Source organism: Pseudorca crassidens, chromosome 17, assembly GCF_039906515.1.
Source record: "Pseudorca crassidens isolate mPseCra1 chromosome 17, mPseCra1.hap1, whole genome shotgun sequence".
Classification (NCBI taxonomy): Eukaryota; Metazoa; Chordata; class Mammalia; order Artiodactyla; family Delphinidae; genus Pseudorca; species Pseudorca crassidens.
The window spans coordinates 47940349-47965975 of record NC_090312.1 but is presented as its reverse complement, the minus strand read 5'-3'; the positions used below and the strand labels follow the sequence as shown (position 1 = coordinate 47965975).

Below are 25627 nucleotides of genomic sequence, written 5' to 3'. Positions count from 1 at the left end.
CAGGGCCCGTGAGCCATGGCCGCTGTGCCTGCGCGTCCGGAGCCTGTGCTCCGCAACGGAAGAGGCCACAACAGTGAGAGGCCCGCGTACCAAAAAAAAAGAGTGAGAGAGAAAAAGACACAAAAATATGAAATACGGTCATCATGTTTTTAATAACCTTTACGTTGTTAATCCCTCTTAGCATTTACTGCCATTCACTCATTTGTATTATTTGGGGTATAGCAGTTTATTCACACAGCATTTTTACATATGGCTTATCATTTGTATTCTATTTTAATAACACTAATAATTATAGACTATTGACAAACTCATCAGACCCTACATATTCATTTCAAAATCATGAAAATAAGGTGGAAAATGAGGTGTAAAGTGGAAAATCTATGTGTACGTTTTCATTGGTGGAATGAGGAGCTACCTGAATATATCACTCCTTTAGCTTTTCCTTCAAATGGTGCACTTTTTCCTCCATGCATAGGAGTCCCTTCCATTAGGTAAACAGTAGTCTTGAGGGCAAACCTCAGAAGTAGAAACGGGAGAACTTTTCAGTTATGGTAAAATCAAACATATTTTTCTTCAGTAGTAAAAAAAAAAATTCTTCATGAGAAGTTCAACCACCGTGAGTTCCATGGTGAAAAACTTTCCACTTATAGATGCAACTTCCCCCAGAATTCTGAGAAATGTCGGTAGTGGAGAGGGGTGTTGCGTACACCTGTTTCATTTCCCTCTGACTTTTCCTTCTCCTTTCTCTATTGACGTTAAAATCTATAGTGGAAGCACATAGTAAGCAGTCTAGGACAATTGATATGACATTTGATCTAAATCTCCAAAGTCTATTTTAGATGGGGATGCTATGAGAGTCACAGGAGGGGAAAAAATCTAGAATTATTCTTATGTGATCAAATGTACTAAAATAACAAAAGCAAATCTTATTTCTAGCTAATAACATAGCATTCCTTATGTGATGTCATATTATGGCAGAAAAGAAATATATGCGTCTATTTTCTTCTATATTAAAACTGCTAAGGAGTGGGGACCAATGAACTAAATCAATTGTTTTGGGTTCAAGTTGTAGCTTTTAGTAGCCATCCTTCTTAGCAAGTTTTCAGAAGCAAATGTAGTTCGTTTACTATCACCACTAAATGTGCAGTTGTGTAGATTTGTGGAAAAAAGTATTATCAAATATATATACTTTAAAATGATTTGTGTAAATTTATCTATTCATATTATTATTCTCCCCAAGTAAATCAAAATATACTATATACTATGTTTTTCTTCTATAGCTTAAAAGGGAAATGTATGTTGAAACTTATTCAAATATTTATTAGGTGTCTACTAAGTGCCAGGCACTCTACTAGGCAGTAGAGATGTTGTATTAGAGGTGGAAAATGTCCTTGACCTCCAGAACTGATACGCTTGTAAGAGAAATACTGGGTCAAACTAAGTCAAGTTTCTTTGCTACAGAGCTTTTTACGAGTCTTGAGAATTATGAGTCTCTGATAAGGAGATGTAGTGGACAACAGATCCCAAATTTATTTGAAATCTTTTCCTTCATGGACTGTCTCACAGGATTTATGATCCACTGAACACACCTTGAGAGACACTAGTATTCTGCAGTGGTTAGTTAATTGTTTTCTATTAAACAACTATATACTGAATCCATGATATTATTATCTGGATTTTTTGGAGGATACAATGATGTACATGGCCACTGTGATGATAAGGGGGTCCAGTTTAGTTAAGAAGAGAAACCACAGGAGCTGTAACTTAATGTAACAAAGAAATACACACACATATACATATATTTATATGTAAATTACTATTTATATAGTATACAATGTCTTCTGAAGAAGATAGAGTTGTTTGTAACTTGGGATCTCACAGGAGGTTTCACAGAGAAGGTAGACCCTGAGCTGGGCAGAATTTCAGTAAGTTAATTTGGTTCTGACCGTACGATAAAATCAGGTATTTGCACTGGTCAATCTGACCTTGATGGAACAGCATTCCATTTGCAGGGAATGGTGTGATCAAACATGCAGTGGTGGAGATTGCCAGCTTGTAATATTCCAGTACCTGGAAAGTGTTGGAACACGTGCTTTCTCCACGGTCTAGAAAAGTGAATCTCAAGTGAAATGCAAGTATAATGGAGGCCAGTGCTCTTTGCTTTGTACACTGCTTTGATTCTACAACATGCAACAATGTAGTGATCTGTTTCAGATTGTCATTATTCGAGAGGGTTCTTAGTAACAGGAGTGGAAAAGGAAGACCTCTCTTCCTGTGTTTCTGCCCTATGCTCTTAAGCCAGAAAAGGTACCAACATCACTGACCTGAGCTTGTCTCAGGTATCTATCAGGGTCTACTAGAATCATTCTAGTGAAAGGTAACTAGACGTCCAAAGGACTTAAAAGATACACTATAACTTTTGTATACTTAATATACCTGGTGAAACAAAAATGTCACCTGAGTGGTCCCCTTCCCTAGAAATACCAGTATGTTTTTCCAGTGCATGGCAGAACTTTGCAGGTAAAACTGGGATAAAGGTGAAGAACAGTCTTAAAATTCTAGTCCTTGAACAGCACCTAACACACAACAGGTTTTCAATAATCTTAGCAACAGTATTCACAAATAATGACCATTAGCGTAACTGCTCTTTTGTGCCAAAATACATTACCATATTACTTTTTTTCCTTCAGCTTTACAACTTGGGTTCTATTATTGTTTCCATTTTACAGATTAGGAAAGTGAGGCTCAGAGATGCTAAGTCACTTGGGCAAGGTCACAGAACTTGTAGGAGATAAACCTGCAGCCTTACTGTTGGATCCTACAAAGCAGACCATAATTTAAGTCCTTCAAAATATACCTCAGAACATTTGAGTAAATTAATGAATAAATCCTCCTAGTCAGACTGACCAGATCATTATATTAGGTTCAGCTGTAAGTGGAGGAAAGTCATAATCATAGTTGGACAGTTAATACAGTAATTTACTTGCTTTGAATTTTCTAAATGATGTTTAGCTGGTAGTTTCATGATGATAACCATCGAATAAAAACAGGCATATTTTGGTGTTTGGAATAAGATCTCATATTGAGTAAAATACATATTGATTCCTAGACCTATATGATGTGAGTAACAGATGACATTGAGATGCCATCTAGAAGTACTCTTGTGCAGTTCATCATGTCAACCCAGCTAATAATTTTAGAATGTTCAGAGTGAATAATATATGCAGCCATAAAGCATATTTATAATCAATGCAAATAATATTTTTCCTATGCTAAACCCAGAGTTAAGTTATAACACGCATCTAAGATTAATGGGCCATTTTTTCTTCATCACTTTGCTAAATTATTTCGTCTGGAAACCATTCAGAAGGTTGCGAATTGGAGCTGAGCAGTAGTAGTGAGACTGTGCCTCTGATGATGAAACTATTTCCACCCCGACCCCTACTGCTCCCTTCTTGGGAAAGAAGGCAACATTTCTCCTAGAAAAAGTCACAGGTTTATAAGCTACGTTTGGAGGAATATTGTGTCTTTTAAGCAGAGCCTATCTCAGCATATAAAATAATTTTTACCTACCATTTAATGAAATTAACACTCACTTTGAGGCTAGGTCTTTTGCCATTTGACTCCTGGATCACGTCTATGGATACATTTTTTTCTTGAGACGAAGTGTGAACCCAATATGGTATCCATCATTCAGTCTATCTAAGCTGATGTACATCATCTGAAGCACAAGCTCCGTGAGGCCAGGCACTTTATCTGCTCTATCAGTGTAGCCCTGATGCCTAGTGTCTAGCTTTTGGAGATTCTTAATAAACATTTGTACTGAATAAGGTATGTATATGGTGAGCAAAAGTTGGCTTCCCATTTTACAGTCAAGAGTATCCCACTCATGTTCTGTGAACACTGGATAGCAGAATCTTACTATGTTATTTTTCTGTTCCCTTTGCAAGTTTCCTGAAAGGGCATTCCTGTCCTTAGAATGTCCATCTCCTCCCATCTTCCTGGAGAATAACTCTTCTTTCTTAAATACTTAGTCCCATTACTGACTCTTTAAGATTGAATTTATTACCTCCTTACAAACAGAAAAATGCAGTGCTGTTTTTTTTTTTTTTTGGACATTTATCACCAGAAAATTATTCTAACACCTGAAATTCTGGACCTAAAATGCCTGGACTAGTGGTTCTCAAAGTCTGGTATCCAGACCAGCACATCAGCTGCACGTAGGAATTTTTAGAAATGAAAGTCTTGGGCCCTGCTCCAGACCTACAGACTCAGACAGTCTGGGGGTGGGGCCCACTACCTGTTTCAGCAAGCTCTCTTGGTGATGCTGATGCATACTCAAGTTTGAGAGCCACTGCTTAGACCTAGAACTTAAGGTTTAGGCTTTGGACAGATCTGAGTCCTAAACACTACTGAGACACTGGAGTGACCATGAGCAAGTTACTTCTGGGAACCTCTTAGCATCTGTGTGCCTTGCTTAGCTAATAGTGATTTTAATTACTTAGAATAATGCACACAGTGTACTCAAGAGAGTAACCAAAGCATGCTTTATGTTCCATAAATTCTAGCTGTTTACGATTATTATCAATCAGAGCTTACTGACACATCCTGAAGACGTTCTTCTAATAAGTGTAATAATATGGTTTGTAAAATTAACAGCTTAGAAGAGCATATTACAAAGTTCATCAGACAGGGTCTCAGCAGGAAATCAGGGGTACATCAATAAGGATAAATTGGGCCCAATGTAGAGAATCAAGAGATAGTGTAGTGCCCTGGGTTCAGTAAAAGTGTGGCTACTTTATAGGAGATGAAAGAGAAAGGAAGCCTTGCTGGAGAGAGAGTCCTCCCCAAAGATGCTGTGATGCCCCACAGAGAAGCACTATATGTTAGTTGGGGGAATGCAGCCAACTCCCAGCAATTTGGCAAGAATCAATACCCTAACTTCACTCCCCTCCTTCGTTCTCTACAATCTTCTATTGGTACTCTTCATTGGTGAGCCAAACGGAAGCCAGAGCAAGGACACTTACTAAGATAGGCCATGCAAGCCATCCATATAGAGTTGGGTGGAGAAAGGATGTGGAAGGGCAAATAGGACATATTTCCCACAGGTGGTGAGCGAGCTGTAAAATCACTCACCCTTCTAACATCATTGTCATTGCAGGAGCACGGAGGAGCAAGTGGTTAGTTCTGACTTGGCAGATCCAGGAGACTGCAGGACAGAACTGGTATATGAGTTGGGCTTTAAAGGTAGATTTGAATTTTAATGGAGAGTATGGAGAAAGAAATGGTGAAGAACCAAGGGAAAGGGAGATTCATTGCAAATGGAGAAAAGAAAAGTGGCATAAAGACAAGAAAAGTCAAGACTTATGGACGAGATAGCAAATACTCTGCGTGTGACTGGAGCAGAGAATGGGTAGACGAAGGCTGGAAGTTAAGATGAAGTCATCCTTGAATAACATTAAAGTTTCCTCCTTTAACCTCAATTTCCACCTTCTACTCCCCTCACTAACATTGGAAAATTAAAAGTGAATTTGACTGGGTTGGTGACAATGGCAGTATGAAGCAAAGAGAGGAGAATAAGAGTAAAAAAATTAGTAGTACCTTGGTGAAGCTGGGTAAATGATGGGTGGTGGTGTCACGTCAAAGCATGGGCAAGTGATTGTGACAAATACAGGCTTATTTCTTGACTATATGACTTCAGTTAAGGTACTTAAGCCCTCTAGGCTGCAGTCTCCCAACCTGTAAAATGGGGATAAAACCTCGCTTCCTCCAAGGTTTCTGTGAGGATCTAATGAGAAATGGAAGTAAGAGTTGAGTCCAGTAATCAGTTTTTAATACATATAAACTAATGTGAGGATAAGGGTAAGAATACTTGCTATCATTTATTGAATATTTATGTGTCCAATATTGTGCTAGCCTATTTACATATCTTTTCTCACTTAGCTTTCTTTTCTCTTATCTGCCTTTCTATAGGCAAGAGATAACTGATGGCTCAGTTATGAGGAAACGCAGTTGTGAGGAAAATGTACCAGAAAGTTAATTCCTAATGGATCTGTCAGCCTTAAACAGAGCATGTCTGTGCTAAAATGTGTAAAATATCTGTGCTAAAACTACTCAATTGGACAAGTTTTGATAAAGTATTAACTTAATGAATAGGCATAAACAGCTTGGAGCTTTTTGGAGGGTATGTGGTAATATTAGTATTGGTGTGATGACTTTTGAAAGTTCTATGGCGTATAGAAGTCAAAAAGAAGACCCGGAAAGGGGGAAAGCTCTCTCTGAAAGTTATTGGGGAAGTCTGGCTAGTAAGACTCCAAAAGGGAGAATCAGTAAGAGGCCAGGTTATTCATAGGCCTTCTAAGAATGTGTCCATGAGAAATATTTACAATGATTGGATGCCGGAATAAAGGAGAACACTGGCTCCACAAATGGTAACTTATTTTACACAAAACAGGCTAATGATAAAAATAATGAAAATCTGATGGATTTTTGAGAGTTTCATTGACCAAACTGAGACAAAAGTGCATAACAGCTAGATGCTCATAGTTTTAATCAGTTCCCTTTGGAGTCAAGCAAAGATAGCACCTGAAATGGTAAGGGACGTTTATGCAAGGTCACAAAGATTTTTGGTGGTGCATTTGGGATATAAACCCATTTCCGTAAGAATTCTTTCAGAAGTCAAATGTTTGCTTGTCAAAAATAGCATGAACTTACTTCCAGGAAAAGTTCCTAAGAAAAAATAATTTGAGTAATGAAGAACACTGATGTAAGAGTTAATTTAAGAACCCAGAAATAGAGGTAAAGAGTAAAGCAATTATGGGTTAAGAGTCTGCATAGGCAGAAGGAGCGGAGCGGCTGCTGCTCAATGGCGGAAAAGCCGCCGGTGTTCTGACCAATTCGTCCCCCTAGCAGTTGCGGGGGAGTTTCCTGCCGGCGCGGCTGGAGTCTCTGTTTCTCAGGGTTCGGTGGCTGGAAGGTGCTCCAGAGAGACGAGGCTGCGGCGGAGGAGGTGGCGGCGGCCGAATCGGCAACGGCGCTAGGGTGGAGAGAAGGCGGCGGCGGCGTGCGGGGCCCAACGGTGTGAACAGCCCCGGAGGCGGCGGAGGCGGTGGCCAAGACCCCGAGGGGGAAGCGGCGGCTGAGCCAGGGTCGCGCCTCCGTTGGAAGCCTGGGCTGAGTGCAGCAGAGGGGTTCTGCGGCGGGCGCGAGTGGACGCCCTAGACCTCGCCTCCCTCCCTCTTCCCAGGCAAGGCCGCTGGGCGCCCCGCCGCAGGGGGAACGGCTCGCGAAGCCCCGTACCGTTTTCGGGGTGCCACCGAGCTGCGGCCGGAACCTCTCCCCGCTTAATCCTCGCCTCTTTCCCTCGGCCGCGGAGCCCAGAGGAGCGGGACGCCGGGCCTGGCTCCTGGCTAGGCCCCTTCCCCAGCCGCCGCCTCCGCGCTCGGCCGAGGCTGGGAGAGGCTCGGGGCAGGAAATTTTAGTTTGCTCCAAAGCCTGGAAGTAAACTGCTTGTCCCTGTTCTCTGCGAGCATCTCTTTCACCTGAAAGCACTGGGGCTACTCCAGGCCGTAACTCGTCCCTTCCTGGTGCATGCCTGTTTGAAAACACTACCTTTCCCATTTGTTTCCTCATTAGCTTCTGCCTTCCTCTGCGCTCCATTTCACTTCCTCGTTAAATCTTCTTTCTCGCTCTTCTGTCTACGCCTCTCACCACCTCCTTCCTCCTTAGCGACTTTATTTAAATCGTTTCTCTTTTTCTTCTCAGGAGACTCCGGTCTTCTCTTCCCTGTCTTCCCCAGCAGTCCTTTTCGGATGTCATTCTTTTTACTAGTGAAGTTCTTAAATGAAACTGCTACCGTCAGTATCCCAAATCTACCAGAGGCCCATTAAGAATAGACTCACCAGCTTTAAGTGGCAGATCAGTTTCTGATTTCACCGAGCCTAGCATCCTTTTTAAAAAATTGTATTATTAAATGTAGAGTGTGGAAATAGCCCTGAAGTTATTTTTAAAATGAAGGGCTCAATGAGTGTTGGAAATAGTTATTTCATTTTTCAAGTTGCATGACCTCTAATGTCAGATTGAGCAGATCTAGAACATTTTTGCCCATCCTGTTTGGCAGAATGCTTCTTAAGCGTTTTGATAGCGGCTCACATTCATCACTATTCAAGTTGGCCTAAAAACAGTTTGAAAACTTTAGAAAAAAGACATTATGAGAACAACTAGGAAGCTGTTTTGATGAAGTCACTGTTAAATACCTTTTAAAATAGGCTCCACATGTTTAATGTATCAAAATAAAGTTGGCGGGAGTCTTGTAAAAAGGATTATTTAGGAATTTGAGTAGTCTTAAGAGTTATGTAGCTATTTTGGGAAAAACATTCTTTTTCTGTTAACAAACGTTTACAACTCCTGTGATGTGAGAATTACCGAGGTTTACTGTGGGATTAACACAGGAACTCATTTTATTTGAGCTACTACATGGATGTAGAAGTGGTAAATTGTTCAGGTTAGCATAAATCAGTATGTAGAAGGAAAAAAAAAAAAGTCTGCATAAATTCCCCTGGAAGGGGGATATGGTCAGAGATGGCAATTTGAAAACAGTGAGTCACCAAAAGTAAAAGTAAATTACAAGCTGTTTTGGGGGTCTTCAAGAGAGATTTTATAGATTGAACAACAACAGCAGCAAGCATAAAATACAACGCTGTCATGTAGACTGCAGCCTGAAAAGAAAGCATTGCAGAAAAGCCACATCATCCTGAATTTGTATTTCCGTGCATTTGAACAGATTGGAGAGCAGTAAAGTTGTTTTAAGAGCGAGTGATTTAAGTCAGCCAGCTTGTGAATAATACGAGATATTTTTGCATTTACATTAACTTATGTCCATAAATAACGAACTTGAACAATGAACAAAATCCATAATCCTGATAATGCTAAGAAAACTGGAAAGATACCTTTACCTTGAAAAGACAGGATAAAGAAGACAGCATAGAAATTTAGGGAGATTGCAGTTTTGGAAAAATCATATTAACATTTATTAGCTGCTACAGCTTTGAAATGTGATGATTTAAAGAAAGAAGTAGACTGTTGATTTCTAAAAGGTAATGTGTTGGCTGAAAGAGAAGAGAATCTTGTTGAGACCTAAAGTGTTCTTTTAAGGATATATTTCAATGTCATTTCAAAAAATAAACGCATTTCCCATAACAAAACAGTGAGGTTAATGGAATAATGCAGGTGAAAGCTTTTTGGCCCAAAGGAGTTCCATCCTTTGGAACAAAGTTTTATTGTTGAACACACCATGACCCAGGCCTGTGAGTGCCAGCACAGTGGCTGTTTTTACAAGATCTGGTACAATATTCACAGTAGTTCTGGCCTTAGCACTAGGCAAGGATCATTCTTTTTGTATCTTCCTGATTGCTTCCTCTACAGAAATGGGATAATCCCTCCTCTTCTAAACTGGAAAGTAGTTTCTTCCCTCAATAAAACTAGTTTCTTCTCCAGGTTGAGCTTTTCCAACTCTTAGAGGTCTAAAATGAAGGATATGAAACATACTATATTTGCATCTATTTTTATTTAAGAGTTATCTAAGGAGATTTATCTAATTAAATAGGAATTTCCTAACAGATGCCAAAATAATCAACAAGTTTTCTTTAGAGATCATATATATTATATAACAAGATCCACCTAAGAGTTAAAATATAAGTAGGTATACAATTTAACTATCTGAAGATAATTTTTCTTCTTACCACTGAAGCAATAGGCAGGTAGTAGTACAATTTGGGGAAAACAATATTTCTGGCTTTTGTTTGTTTTATTTTAATTTGTGATATTCATGAGATCTTTTGTGAAGCCTTTGGGTATATAGTAAAATTGATGGGTTTTTAACTTTGTATTGACTCGTATTTTTGTAGGTTTAAAATTTTTCTTCTGGCTTTAATTTATACTATCTCCTTTTACTTTTTCATTTAGAAATAATGTATTTTTCTCAGGATTGCAATCTCAGTGCAGTCCTCTACTTTTCTATTTGTTGGACGTTCTCTTAGACGTCTACATTTTTGTCTAGTTAGTACATTTCTAGTTTTTTATACAATTGATAAGAACTCTTTAATCTTATGAATTCTTTATATTTACTCTTTGGAGACAAGACTTATAGGGATTTCCTTGGGCTTAAACTAGAAAGAAAAACGAATTTGCATATGAAATGTTGAAGGCTTTGTTACAAAGTGGGTTAACATTATATGTATGTTTGAAATAAACTACTTCAACCAGAGCACCTAGCTGTTAACCTCCAGATTAATATCTATCATAAAATATGTGCATGCTTCCAACACATGGCATTGCCTCCTATTACTGCATGTCCAGGAGAAATGGTTTTTTGTCTTGTAGCAAAAGGCATTAGCTCTTTGCACATTTTTTTTTTTTTTTTAATGACAGCTATCCAAAAATCAAGCTGAACCCTTGTATATGAGGACAGAAAAGGACAATTTTTAGACAGGTCTAATATCCAGTTGTACCTTTCAGTCACTTAGAGAGAAGGCTTAGACCCCTGAAGCCCAAAGTCACAGGTTTTTTAGGATTATGGTGGTATATACCTCCAGTTTATAGAAAAAAAGTGCGTTGTAGAAAATCCAAGTTAAATTAGGACTAAAATCCAAGTTAAATCTAGAACTAAAGTTTTACTGCCCCCAATACTTGTAAACTCTAGGTTACTGCTCTGTTGTCCATTTCATCAGTTGCAGAATATTCAAGTTAGTCTTTCAATGCTAACAAGAACATAAAAATGCATTATGTCTAAAAGCAGAACATGATTGCCAAGCCAGATCTGCGCATTACCTGAGAGTTTGGGGGGCCACCCAAGCGGCATCTACTTGTTTGCTACTGACCTTCATTTAGACTTGCTCAAGAATTGTTACAATGTAATAACATACACCCTTATGTACTCTTGAGTTTATTGAAAACACACAGCAAATGTGCACACACACACACATACACACCAGCACACCAGCACGCACCTACTCTAGAGCCTAGAATTTTAAGAGTCAGAACTGTTTATTTGCTTCTGGATTAAGATGGACCCTGTATTTCCTCAGCATGCTAATTAGAAACTCTATAAACAATTCAAAACCAGCTTCTTAAAATTCTGTTTTACAAAAATTGATGTTAAATATTATCCTCAGAGAGTTCTACTCTGACTTTTCAAATTGTTTTTTTCTCCCTTCATGGGATAAACAGTTAGAGTTTCTTTTTGTTTGTTTTTTTATCTCTCATGTAAAAAATTCTATTTATTATTTCTTCCTTAGCATGGATGACATGGGAACAAATTTCATCAGTCTTGTTTTTATTTAAGTTGAAAGGTTATATATTTCTACTATCTACTGCAATAATGCTAAATATTTTTATAGTGCTTGTAATTCTTATGACATTATTTTTTTAGTTTGTATTTAAGGCATTTACTCAAAAGGGACCATATGCCTCAGTTCATGTCTCTCTATCATCAGTGTGTACGGTCACTCTATTTTCTAATACTTTTAAGATTGGTTTTGGCCCCGACGTTCCTCTGCCAGATTTATTTCCTTTATTTTCCCCTATATAGCACCATTTGGGCCATTTAATATGTAATCTCCCAACTCACCTTTCATAGTTATTTTAAACATGTGTATCTATTTGAAATACCGAATTGTTTTGTATTTTCTAATTTTTGCAAAAGTAGTATCGACTAAAAATCACATCCTATTCTTTTATTTTTCTACACAAAATTATTGTTTTAAAATTTGTCTGTGTTGCTCCGTAGAAATTATTGCTTCTGGCGACTGTCTAATATTCCACCATATGTTAATACCATATTTTGCTTATCCGTTACCCTGGTGATACATACTTACGCTATTTTCAACACTTTATGTCCACCATAGGCATTAATACACTCTTTCCACATGTCCCCTTGAGTAACAGTGCAGAGTAACAGTGCAGCTGTGGAATGGCTGAGGTAGAAGTCATATATATGCCTTATTTCACAGATTCCTCCCCAGAATAGCTGTACCATTTTCCCCTCACCAGCAATACTTGGAATTTCTCTCTTGCCATATCCTTTGTCACCACACGCTGTTAATCTGCATTTTTAAAAATTAATTTATTTTTGGCTGCATTGGGTCTTCGTTGCTACCCTCAGGCTCTCTCTAGTTGCAGCGAGCGGGGTCTACTCTTCGTTGCGGTGCGCAGGCTTCTCATTGCAGTGGCTTCTCTTGTTGCGGAGCACAGGCTCTAGGCGCGCGGGCTCAGTAGCTGTGGCTCCCAGGCTCTAGAGCGCAGGCTCAGTAGTTGTGGTGCGCAGGCGTAGTTGCTCCACAGCATAATTTGCATTTTAACTTCTGGAAATTTGGCATGTGTGGATTCATATGAAGTAAGGTGTTTTAATTCTGCATTGCTCTGATTCTAGAAAAGTTAGGTCTTCATATACTTTCTTGCTATTCATGTTTTCCATTCTATGAATTGCCTATCATGACCTTCGCTCATTTTTCTATTGAGTATTGTGTGTCTTTAGAGATGTAGAAGTTTTTGTATTCAGATGTTGAGTCCTTTGTTGGGTTTTAGATAATGTATATGTCTTCTACCCATCAACTGCTTTTCAGTCTGACTTTGGTATCCTTTATTGTACATAAAATTCTAATTTTTTATTAAAGTATAATTGATTTACAATATTATGTTAATTTCAGGTGTACAACATGGTGATTCAATATTTTTATAGATTATGCTCCATTGAAAGTTATTATAAAATATTGGCTATATTCCCCATGCCCTACAATATATCCTTGTATCTCATTTATTTTATACATAGTTGTCTGCACTTCCTAATTCCCAATCTGTATCTTGCCCCTCTCGCTTCCCTCTCCCCACTGGTAACCACTAAATTGTTTTCTATATCTGTGAATCTCTTTCTGTTTTGTTGTATTCATTCGTCTTATTTTTTAGATTCTACTTATAAGTGATATCATTACAGTATTTGTCTTTGTCTGACTTATTTCACTAAGCATAATACCCTCCAGGTCCATCTATGTTGTTGTAAATGGCACAATTTAATCATTTTTTATGGCTGAGCAGTGTTCCATTGTGTACATATGGCACGTATTCTTTGTTCATTCATCTGTTGATGGACACTTACGTTGCTTCCATATCTTGGCTATTGTAAACAATGCTGTTATAAACACTGGATGTGGGTGCATGCATCTTTTCAAATCAGTGTTTCTGTTTTCTTCAGATATATACCCAGGAGTGGAATTACTGGATTATATGGTAGTTCTGTTTTGTTTTTGTTTTTATTAACATCTTTATTGGAGTATAGTTGCTTTACAATGGTGTGTTAGTTTCTGCTTTATAACAAAGTGAGTCAGCTATACATAAACATATGTCCCCATATCTTCTTCCTCGTGTGTCTCCCTTGCACCCTCCCTATCCCACCCCTCTAGTGGCTACATCAGTTAACATTCCCACCAACAGTGTACCAGGGTTCCCTTTTCTCCACATCCTCACCAAGGCTTGTTAGTTTTGTTCTTTTTTATGATAGCCATTCTGACATGTGTGAGGTGATCTCTCATTTTTGTTTTGATTTGCATTTCCCTGATGGCTAGTGATGTTGAGCACCTTTTCATGTGCCTGTTGGCCATCTGTATGTTTTCTTTGGAAAAATGTCTATTCAGCTCTTCTGCCTATTTTTTTAAATCAGATTTTTTATATTAATTTATAATTTTAATATAGTTAAATTCATCACTTTTGCTTCATACAATGTATGCTTCTTTATTTTTCAAAGATCTATTTCATCTCTTACCCTGAAATCACAAATATATTACCTTGCAATTTCTTTTATTCTCTCTAGATTTTATTTTTCACATTTAAATATTAAAACTATTGTATTTTAGTTTTGTACATTAGGTGGAATTATATAACATAATGGTTAATAGAATGATTTCTGTGGGGTTTAAGTTCCAGCTCCACCATGTACTTCTTAGGCTAGTCATTTTATCTCTCATACTTCAGTTTTTCCATCTGTAAAATGAGGATAATAGTTTATGCCTTGTGGATTTTTTTGTGAAGATTAGGTGAGCTATATAGGACTGGGTACAACATAAGTGATATCACTAGGTTAAGATCCAGTCTCATCTCTCTTTTTAAAATGAGACTGTTTCCCCAAAAGCTGTAATTCAGCTTCCTCCATTGGACTATGATTCCATCTCTTTCATGTGCCAACTTTCTATCTGTATATAGCTCTATTTCTAGGCCACCTGTTTGATTTGTTTTCTTATTTGCTGTTTCTTCCAAGGGCATCACACAGTTCTTATCTATCATGACTTCCCAATATATCTTAATGTGTAGGGCACATTCTCCATTTTGAGCTTATTTTTCAAAACTACCTTAGCTGTATGGAGAACTTTATTCTTCCAGATACATTTTATTTTACTTTATTTTATTTTAATTTTTTTATAGGAGATAGAGCAATCTGCTCTTTTTTTTTTCTTTCTTTTTTTTTTTGGCTGCATTGGGTCTTCATTGCTGCGTGTGAGCTTTGTCTAGTTGCAGCGAGCGGCGCGGCAGGAGGCTACTCTTTGTTGTGCTGCACAGGCTTCTCATTGCAGTGGCTTCCCTTGTTGCAGAGCACAGGCTCCAGGCTCGTGGGCTTCAGCAGTTGTGGCTCGTGGGCTCTAGAGTGCAGGCTCAGCAGTTGTGGTGCACCAGCTTAGTTGCTCCGTGGCATGTGGGATCTTCCTGGACCAGGGATTGAACCCGTGTTCCCTCCATTGGCAGGCGAATTCTCAACCACTGCGCCACCAGGGAAGTCCCCCCGATACATTTTAGAATCACTTTTTTATGCTGTCCCTCAAAAAAAAAAAAAAAGAGCTTGGCCTTTTATTACAGTTGCATTTAATTTTATATATTAATATAAGGACATTTATATTATTATAGTAAGTCATCTCATCCATAGCTGTGATATATATTCCTATTACTCATGTGTCCTCTAATAAAGTTTTCATTATGAAGATTTTCTGCATAATTTATTAGGTGAAACCCCATACGCTCTATAGGTTTTGTTACTATGGTAAATTCATCTTGTATTGTATCTAGATATTGATGCTATGGAGGAACACAATTGATTTTGGTGTATTAATTTTTTTCCAGCCCCTATGTTGAGCTCTTTTCTTAGATTTAATAGCTTATTGATTTTCCTGTGTTTCCAATTAAATACATAATCAAAACAATCTCTAAATATGACATTTTTATCTATATTCTTCTAAACCTTCTCTCTTTCTATTTCTCTCAATACACAGCTCCAAAAAGGTCGGTTCCAATAGACCAGTAATGTTAGAAATCTTCATCTCAATTCTCTCCTTAAAGGAAATGCTAATTTTTTAAAAAAATTAGTAGTATAATAATTTTTGTTAGTGTATACATGTGCCATGTATTTTTGGTATATAGCCTTTATCAAGGAAAGATAGTTATTATTTGGATCTAGTTTTATAAAATTTACCCTACCCAATAGATTTTGAACCTCATGGGATGCTTTTTATCTCTTCTATCTAAAAAGAATGATGATATGATTTTCTCCTTTTATTTAACTATACAGTGAATCACATGAATTGATTGGCTGATACTGAACCAACCTTGCATTCTCAAGGATAAACCCACTTGACCAAATCGTATTATAGTATAGATTAGCTTTTGCTGTATTACAAACCACCTCAAAACTGAGTGGCTTAGGGAGATCAGCTTGGTGCTTTGTGACCACCTAGAGGGGTGGGATAGGGAGGGTGGGAGGGAGGGAGACACAAGAGGGAAGAGATGTGGGAACATATGTATATGTATAACTGATTCACTTTGTTATAAAGCAGAAACTAACAAACCATTGTAAAGAAATTATACTCCAATAAAGATATAAAAAACAAAAAAACAACAAAAAACTTAGTGGCTTAAAATAGCAATCACTTGGCCATTTGGGACTGGATTCATCTGGGTAGTGTTTTACTTTTGGTTTTATCTGGGCTCCTTCATGCAGTTTTAGTCAACTGATGGATCAGCTGAGTGAGAGCTGGTCTGAGACAGCCTCACTCACAGGTTCGGTGTTGGCTTGGACAGTGGGAGCACCTGGTCCACTTGTCTTCAGAACCTAGTGGGCTAGTCCTCGGCAACTGAGCCATCAAGCTCTTTTGCTATTGTCTCATCATGTGGGTTGAGTATGCCAAAGCCCAGTCCTGCTGAAGTGGTGACTCAGGAATGAGGGTGTCAGAAGGGGATTGTACCATAATTTTTGAAACATCCTATCACAATGTTTTTAATATACCTTAAAACTCTGTGGAATAATATTGTATTTAGGTTTTTGACTTATATTTTTAATAAGAAAAATTTGATTGTAATGTTTTTTTATATTGCCCCTGTTTGGTATAATATTCTTCTTGCACCTCTAGCCCCATTATTCTAGCTTGGGGTACTTAAAATGTATTGAAGGGGATAGAAATGAGTATTGCATCTTAAATAAAAGTCTTGGACAAGTGGTTCCCACTTATCACTGAGGTTGTTCAAAAGGCTGCACTCTCACGGTGGACTATTGAACCCTTATGTACACCAAGCATTACATCTCACTTATACAATATTTATATCACAGCGCCTATGTATAGCACAATACCCATTGCTAATTCAGATTGTGTTTTAAGATATGAGACAAAATGTAAGACTTTTATTATAGTCATAAACATCTAGCAAACCAACCAGAAAATAAATGCTAATTTTCAGTTGGTTGGCCGAGAACAAAAAAGCGAAGAATACCTAGTGCAAAACCATATCTCTGCTAACTACTGTTGGATTTAGAGCACACACATGCTAAAAAATATCTTCTTATCAAAGATTTGAGGTTGGACCTGAAAAAATTATATCAGAAGTGAAAATAATCATGTGGTCTGACCAGCGTGGATCACACAAAGTAAGTGTATACTATATATAAAGTAGATAGACTACGAGGTCCTACTGTATAGCACAGGCAACTATATTCAATACCTTGTAATAACCTATAATGGAAAAGGATCTGAAGAAGAAATACATATATCGGAATCACTTGGCTGTACACCTGAAACACAACATTGTCAATCAACTATACTTCAAGTAAAACAAAACAAAACAAAAAACTAAGTGTAAAGGGAAGTATACTTTTATAAATTCGCCTCTGATATCCAATGGACCAACTGAAAGACAACAGAAACTACAACTATCTAGGAGACAGGACATGGCCGGCAAACCAGGCCATTACCCTCGGTAACGGTCATACCTGCCAAAAAATATACAGACTAGCCTGCATTCATGAATACATAGGAATTCTTCATTTATCTGGCATTGTTAGGCAATGAGGTATTGTATGTTAGGAGAAGCTTTTTTAAAATGACAAATTGAAGAGGAGTTATTTTAACCTTCACTCGGTAATTTTTTTCTAAAATAAGAAATGTATCTACTGGTGTATCTAATGTTTCCTTGATAACTCGGGGTCATCAGTTCAATCAACATTTACATGAATAATGCAAATGGAAACAAGACAGGCATGCTTACTGAAACTGAAAATGACATAGCAATGGCTGGAATAACTGATGAGAGAGCAAGAAAAAAGCAAAACTGAAAACAAACCGTGATCAGGAAACAATCAGTCAAGTTCTGACTTTCTGTACTTAGTTTCAAAAAGAGATACCACAAATCCCAGCGAGAGACTCCAGCATCATTAGCTGTCTTTCTCCTTTGTTTCCACCTTCCTTTCCTTTTCCTTCTACCCTAGATTGTTCCAGGAAGTGTTTATAGCTCCTTGCAAGACAAATTCTAATACTTGCTTTCTCTCACACAAACTTCACAATATGTCCATGTGATAAATGGTGTGGAGGTAAAAGAGAATTCATCACAGGGACAGCTCCTGCGAAAATAAAATTAGAAACTAGCTTCTAAAAATGCAGAGAGAAGGGCGTGGTGTCAGGCACTAATGTCCTTGCGAATTCCTCTCCATTTCTAATAGACGTTTTTCTTTACCAAGATCCCTTTTTATTTGTGTCCCATTCCAGACTGCTCCACTCCGCCCATCATCATCTGGTAAAATACATTCACACTCTTTTGTGACCCTACTTATTTGCCCATTAAATAATCAATCATAGAACTGTCAGAATTAAATATAAAGTGAAATTAAAATACTGGAGTCACTTGGAGGGTTTAGCAGCTCCACCAGAAAATACTGGGCATGGATTTAAAAGAGGCTGCATGGGACTTGCTCTTGTCCAACTTCTTTCTCAAGAAGTATCTGAAATAAGCCTAAATTCAGAGTTAATCAGACTGGCCTGCTTTCTCAGGTGGACTGGAATTCATTGCTCTTTCCCCTCAACTCCGATGTCAGTGGCACTTTCCGGAGATGAGGTGGACTTCTCTGCCTACTGCAGAAGCTCAGTTCCCCCCAGGTCCACTCCCTGTCTGAATCCCACACTTGAGGCCAGATGCCAGCCTTCCCAGAACATTCGTGGCCTCCTTTCAGTTTTTGACCTGCTCAGATTGAGTCCCTCTAGACTCTTTCTGGAAACCTGATCTTCAACCCCTTTCCCTGACCTCGATGGTTACCTGCCTACTTTAGGCCTCAGGTGCTTTAGCTATAAAATGATATAGTTGCCCTTAATTCTAAACTCTTCTTTCTAAAGCGCTACAATGTGGTGGCTCCTTGAAAATGTTTCTCTTTGCTGGTTTTAATTTTGTAGAGAATTAAAACCCCAGCCACTCTAAAAGACAGTAAGTTACATTGGATAAGGAAAGTGTGCTTTTGTAGTTAGATTAACAGGGATGGAAGACGACTTAGTATGTTTTAAGATACTCATGATCCGTTCTCGTGAGAGTCGGGGAAGAAGGGGAAGAGAGTTAATAAAATACCAAACAATTGTGACAAATTAAGTTCACCAAGAGGTAGGTGATTAGTTACTACTTGAAAAAGCCACACAAATCCAATCCAAGTTTTCCTTTAGTTTTCTAAGAAGGATCCCAGTGAACTGAGTCCCATGTTCAGTAACTCCACGTTCAATGGCTTAGTCTTTAAAAACTGTTATGTTGCTGGAAGAATATTGCCCATCAGTCCTAATTGATGTTTAGCTATCACGCACATTTGAAATAAATTTATTACTTTGCCTGATCTCAGTGTAATACATTCCAAAGGGGCAAAGAGCACACGAAAAGTTATGGAGTCTCCATCTTCTACACTAAAGTGTGCAATAAATTACATATTATTTGGCCATGAAATTCACAAGCCATAGAAACCACGCCATTAGCAATGTATACAGTGGTAAACAGCAGGTAATGAGAATGATATAAAACCAAACAGACTGTGTAGGTGGCACTGCTGCCAATAAAGCAATTATTAAATGCATTCATATGCATCTACGCTAGGTAAGCTCTTTAGGGCAATTGCTATGAGTTCTACATACCTGTCAGGATATTATATATAGCCCAGTTTCTATGCCCTTTATTCAAAGATGCTGAGAAAGGGTTACTCTGGGTAAATTCAGACCTTTTCTCAATATAGAATTTGGTCAACATGCATTCTGAACAGCAAAATTTCACAGTATTTTCCTACACTAATTGCCACCTCAGCAAATGCAGGATTAAGTATAATGGATTATAAGGAGTTAGAAAGGAAAGATGGAAGAAAAGAAGGAAGGTAGAAAAAAGGTGGATATGGAGTACTTCAACATTTATGTAGAGTGGACCTAAAACTAACCTGAGGTTTCCCTGAATTATTAGCATATGCTATAGAAACTTAAATGAAAAAATTAAAAAACCCAGCAAGGGAAACTCAAAGATTCTTTGCTTTTTCACTTTACTGCATATACACGTCCATCTTAAACAATCTATATGCTTATATCCAACACGAGAGCATTGTTTTGCAAGGCTATTTGGGTTCTATCAGCATGTAAAGGTCGGACAACTCAACTTTAGCAGAGTCAGCTTTCAGGTGAATAATTGTTTCTTTCAGGTTGCGAGCATTTGAATTCTCCAGAAATGTTTCCCAAAACATGAAAATTAAAAGAGTCCTAGGACAGCGTCCTTTAGAAGTTTTATAGTATCAAGGTTTTTGGAGGAGGAGTATCCTTGTCCATTATCAACACAATGATTCCAAGCAGATCAATTTATGCTGAGAATTATTATATAACAGAACCCACTTCACATCCATTATACTGACAATGATCTTCCTTACTTCAACCTTGTGCTTCTTATAAAGTTGAAAATACTGAGCCAAGAACAGACAGTGACAATGCCAGAGACTCAGATGTACCTATAGGTGCCTTCAGACAACATCAGCCACCCAGGCTAAAGTCCTGGTTTAAAACATCCCAACATGAATGAATCTCAAAAACCATATGCTGAGCAAGTGAAGCCAGATCAAAAGGGCACCCACTGTATTATTCAACTTACATGAAATTGTAAACTGGGCAAAAGTCATCTCTAAAGATCAAAAACAGATCCGTGGTTGCCTTGGGGTGGGAGATGGGGATACTTTTGCAAAAGCCTGGGAGGAAACTTTCTAGGGTTTTAGAATTGTTATCTATCTTTATGGGGGTGGTAGTTATACAAATGTATACGTTAATTAAAAGTCACTGAGCCGTTGACTAAAAATGTCTGCATTTTATTGTATGTAAATGATACCTTAATAAGGTTGATTACAAAATGAACCAACACCAAAACAAAGCAGAAGAAAAACCTCTCAAGACCTCAAAGGAAATACACTGTTTTCTTCCAGGGTACCAGATTGGAAATGAGGCATTGGTCTGTTCTACCCTCAGATTATCCCTAGGATTATCTAGTCTATTTTAAAGCACTAGAGTCCCCTATCAGGAAAACTCACCCCATGTTTAATTACTTTGATTTCTTCTGTGCCTCTTCTCCCAACACAGTGAAGCCATTCACGGAAGAAAAACCAGCTTTTTCCAACTTTGCATCACCATATATTCTTTGCAAAGCTATTATTTATAGAATAAAATTTGGCTACACTTTGTAAAAATTTAGCTTCTTGAGCCTTACAAATCTTAACAGTTAACCTATTGCCTCCACTGGAATTTGGAAAAAAAATTATTTTGAAAATGAATAGCTGAGAATTGACATTTTTGCTTTTTGTGATTTTCTCTTCCCCTAAGAGAGAAGTGAGTAGGAATGAGAAACACATACATAAAGAAAAAAAATTATCTTGTTGCCTTTGCATGGTTATAATTTATAGGAGGCCCTTTTCAACAATAATCTATTATCAGAATCAATAAAATACAATCTCCATGAAGGCCAGGCCAGGATATTTGTCTCTTTTTCAGCAGATTGCAATACAAAACACATTCATGGATATGCTTCTTGATGATCTTTGTAATACTGTAACAGTTGACCATTTCCTCATGCCTCTTCACCTTAACTTAAACCTGGTTTTTCACTGATGACCTCACAGTTCCTTCTCTATCACTTGGTTGTGGGCCTCTTTTCCAACTCCAACTCCAACTCGCATTTCACTCTGGAACCAAAGGAAGACTCACACCTTCCTGCTTTTTAGTGATACCTCAAGGTCATTTCCATATTGTGATCACCCTGAAGAATAGCCAGACAATTGTTATTTCAGAGCCATCTGACAGTTTGTAGCTCTAAAAATTAACTAAGGACCAAATTTGTCAAAAATATCCTAGTTTAAGATTTTGGTAATACAGCAACAGTAATCCCGAAGTCACTTATGACAATCAGTGTGGGAAGCACCCTCCTTCAGGAAGATCCTTTGCCATACAATACTCTTTCCCTGCCAGGTAATAAGGAAGCACGGCTGAGGAAAGTAACCTTTTGTGAAAAGAAATACTTGGCTTTGAGAAGGCTTGCAGTTCATATCTTTTTCTTGAATTAGATTCCCCATTAATTACTTTATCCACAAAGAGGTAATTATCAGAGTTATGTAAGCAATTAAGGAGATGCTACTCCACATTCTTTCAGCTTGTTGACCTTTCTCACTTTATTTCATGTGGCCATCTGAAACATCAGTGATTTACATGCCTTTCTTTTTTTTTAAACAGATTTCTGTGTGTGTGTGTCCCCATGATGAAAACATCATTAAAGTAAAATATCATGAATAGACTCTTAAGAAGCAGAGTCTACTGAAAGTCCTGGAAAATATGAAAGCACTAATATTCATGGACAGCTCTACACTCTGAAAGTTACTCCAAATGTTGTTGATCTCTCTTTTGTCTAGGAGTTTTTCAAATTTTCTACCATGATCATTTGTTAGTTTTATAATTACATAATAAAGGCATTACATCATACAATCTTTTGTTATCCATTGCAGTTTTAAAACTATTCCTTTCCTTGTCCTCAGCAGATATGTCATAGATTATTAGTACACAAGCAAAGACTTTCAAGTAACAGTACTTTATAGTGAGAAGAACTATACTGAGCTATCTCTATCCTAAGACAATGCACTAGGAAAGCACTAGGAATTCTTAAGCACTAGGAATACCGAGACGATCAAGGGGCAAGTTCCTTGCCTTCGAATATACATGATCATTATAGCAAATGCTTAAATAGCACTTAGTATGTAACTCACCACAGCAGTCTTATTATCCTTCTTTTTAATAGGTGAGCAGAGGAAGCCACAGGGAAGTCATAGGGTAAAGCCAGAATTTGAACCTAGGTAGACTAGTACACTCTCCACGGCTTTAACTACTACATTAAAAAAAAATATATATATATATATATGTTACATATATATATATATATATTAAAAAAAAACCTCCAAGTATTGCAAAGTTAAAAACACTTATCTACCAAAACTCAAAAAGCAGCACACAAACTTGCATAAAAAATAAACATGTAAAAGTTCATAAATAAACCACAATATAACCTGCTCCACATAATATACTGACTGCAGTGTCCTGGGCCTCTCCCATCCTTAGGTAGCTGGAAATTACAACAAAATAATACTTTTCACCTTTGGAAGCCACACCATCTCTCATACCAACCAACCAATTACTTCCTTAGAGAGAATAGGAAATTAACCTGAATATCATAAAAAAATATATATATATAGCATTACTGATGTAGAATCTTTGTTTAAAGACAATAATTTCAATAGCAGAGGGAACGTTACCATTGCAGGCTTCAGATAACCTCTATATTTCTCAGATTTCATGCTAAATCATAAAATGCCATATTGTGTCTGAAGCTATTTTTTCAATAGTCCATTTTCTTAAATGGACTAGCAATGCCGTAAATACTGAGGAACATTTTGGCTCCCAAATCCTAAAGCCATTCTGATTATGCCTGGGTGATCATGGGGATGTCATCGGAACTACCAGAGGACTGGCTGAAATACCAGTGTTCTGGCCAGCTTACAAATCAGAAATTATACAGAATCCAATTTTATTTTTTTGTTAAGTAATTCCTATGAGGCTTTTGGGATGTCAATGTAAAGTCCTTTCATGTGTAATCTTTATCCATTAGATAGGGAACAATGCCAATCCCCGTCGTAAATACTTTCACAACCTGACACTGAAAATCCACTGTAGGGCATAGGACCTGCAAATAGGATATGAATCACACACATGCACTCATTCAGACAATCCACTAATATTCATTTTTAAGTCTACTATATGCCAATAATGTACCGGCCTCTCAGATGCCAAACCATGCTAAATGCTGAAACAGACATACTCAGTTCGGGCCCTCCTGGAACTTACTACCTACAGAACTGCCTTCATTGTAAATGGTCAGGTCTCAGCCAATGCTATTATCATCAGCAGGTGACCAAAGGATAGAGCTTGCTTTCTAAACAAGCTCCACACTCTTTGCTTTCAACATTTTTGTTTTCCTTCAAGGCACATAATCCAGTGGTCAGTTTCTCCCAGTTAGTGAGGTTTGGGGAAAATGTACCCAGTGAACAATTCCTTGTGGCCTCACTCTTTCCTCACACTCTCCTCTGTGCTTTTGAGCTAAAGAGACCTGGATTAAAGTCACTTGCTCTAACGTTATTATTTTAAAATAGGGCTGCTCCTGCTTTGAGGATTTCCACTGGACCAACACAGCAGCAAAGCAGCACTGAATCAGAAGCAGGTAAATTTCAAAATGACAGCTCTAAACATATCCACTCTCCTTTTGTTCTCCTCCTATCCCTTTGCTCTGAACACCTCTGCCCTGAGGCTTTGCCTTTACCCTTCTCTGATTACTGCTCCAAAAGGGTTTCCAAGAGCGGGGAGTATTTTATGGTTTCATTTGCTCCCAAGTCCTTGGTGGAAAAGGATGCTTGCTTCCTGATTCTTACTAATTCCACACTCACATCATCAACACAAAAACCATCATAAAAAAAAATTTCCTCAGCTTCATATTTCTTCTGGGCCAACACTGAAAGAATATTTTCAAAGAAACACTATCCTCTCTCCTTTGCTCTTCTGAGTTTCACGTTCTTACCTCCAGTCTCATTTTCAACCCTTATTACGGGATGCATCACAAAAACAGAAGAAAGTTCTTTGTGCTTTCCTGTACCAGCTAATTATTCTAATTTGTTTTGTCTCTACCGAACAGAATGCGAAATCAACACAAAGGCTGATTATGCGACCTCTTCCAAGGGAATGGTCTGAGAGTTGTCTATTTACTAATGAAGCTCAGTGTGTATTAAGGTTTGACTGAAGCAATCATCAGGAATTTTCATCCCTTAAATTAGTCTTTTCTACCAGATGCACATCTTTCATTTCGGATAATATAACTTTTAAGTTCAGGATACAACTGGACAAAAGAAAAAAAGGTAACCAACACAACATTTGCAGTAATAACACAGTAACAGCTCTCATCCTTCCCTGAGGAATTCAGCCTACTTTATGGACACAATTTAGTACAAACTCATAAGAAAGCTAACAAAGCCCCAAACCACTTCACAAGAGCGTAGAGAGGTAAAGGTCAGAAATTATTACTGCCAGACCCAGCAGACAATGGCACCTACCGGAAAGAGCACAGGACAGGAAAACCTGGAAGCCTGTGTTCCAGTTTCGGTTATTCCTTTAAGCACTAGTACGATCTGAGTGAACTCAGCCTGCCTTGCTTTTTCCGTTTATAAAAACCTACATCATCCTCTCAGTAGAATGAAATGCCACATCTGAAAAGTTGCAGATCTCTTTAGGAAAGAAAAAAGCTCATGCTTTCCAACCAAAATGGAATAATTCAGTCAATGGAGACTTAATAAAAATCTGCCATAAAGCAATTGTTTACTTGAAATCTATCTTTTGTGGTATATTTATTGGGGTAAGGAGTGTAAGCAAATCATAATTAGAGTTACCGATTATTCCAGAAATCAAGGTCATTGAGTTCAGATTCCAACTTTGACCCTGACCCAGGCTTACAGAGATGTAAGATGTCCCAATACCTCATATCCACCATACATGGGAGAAACAAGGTATGCAGACAGATCCTCTTATAAATATCCCATATGTAGTGGTTTTAATACAGGGTCTCAGATTCATTGCCATTCTTCGCATCCAGATGTGGGCATTTTCCTTTGAATTTAGGCAGGCTTTCCATGGCTTCAAACAATATATAGAGCAGGGGTCAGTAAACTATGGCTGGTGGGCCAAGTCTAGGCCTC

The 25627-nt window shown here is 37.9% G+C and overlaps 1 protein-coding gene and 1 long non-coding RNA gene across 11 annotated transcripts in view; both read left to right on the top strand.

Moving 5' to 3' along the window:
* Positions 1-25627, top strand: part of LOC137210196 (UDP-N-acetylglucosamine--peptide N-acetylglucosaminyltransferase 110 kDa subunit-like) — a 161356-nt gene that overhangs the window by 22077 nt on the left and 113652 nt on the right. The window lies entirely within an intron of this gene.
* Positions 22872-25260, top strand: LOC137210202 (uncharacterized). Its single transcript, XR_010936332.1, has 2 exons — positions 22872-24105; positions 24574-25260. It is a non-coding gene; the product is annotated as an uncharacterized lncRNA (long non-coding RNA).